Genomic DNA, 477 nt, shown 5'->3' with positions numbered 1-477 from the left:
AGACAAGGCCACTGTGATTTTTCTGCTGTACAGCATTGTGCCAGACTCTGATGAGAGGTTTACAAGTCTGTGCATCTTGTCCAAATCATCAGGGGAATTTGACTGTCCAAAGCCTCAAGAGGAATGTAAAGAGAGAGGCGCTTTTGGGTATTTTGGAGATGTCAGGCCAGGTAGTCAAGATTTAATGCAATATGATAATGTAGATGATGCAGCCATGGCAGCATATGAACACCCAGTTCTCTTAAAGATCAGCTCTGGTTTGAACTAGGCTAAACCACAGGGCCTCATGAGCTTCCCTTATGTTATCTGTTTACAAGCAAAAAAAAAAAAAAAAAAAGCATTTCTTCTAAAGTCCAAAAGAGTAATTCAATCTGGGACCAGAAAAGCAAGCTGGGGCCTTTCCGGGTCAGCAGCACTCAAAGCCTCTCTGATCTGAATGGATTGGGAATTGTGCTGATATTGCATGAGTCAGAGCAG

The 477-nt window shown here is 42.8% G+C and overlaps 1 protein-coding gene across 2 annotated transcripts in view; it reads right to left on the bottom strand.

Moving 5' to 3' along the window:
- Positions 1-477, bottom strand: part of FRMD4A (FERM domain containing 4A) — a 362,397-nt gene that overhangs the window by 279,588 nt on the left and 82,332 nt on the right. The gene's annotated exons all lie outside the window — the stretch shown is intronic.

The sequence above is a fragment of the Corvus brachyrhynchos genome, unplaced genomic scaffold (assembly GCF_000691975.1).
Source record: "Corvus brachyrhynchos isolate BGI_N302 unplaced genomic scaffold, ASM69197v1 scaffold307, whole genome shotgun sequence".
Lineage (NCBI taxonomy): Eukaryota > Metazoa > Chordata > Aves > Passeriformes > Corvidae > Corvus > Corvus brachyrhynchos.
This window is presented reverse-complemented; position numbering and strand designations above follow the sequence as displayed.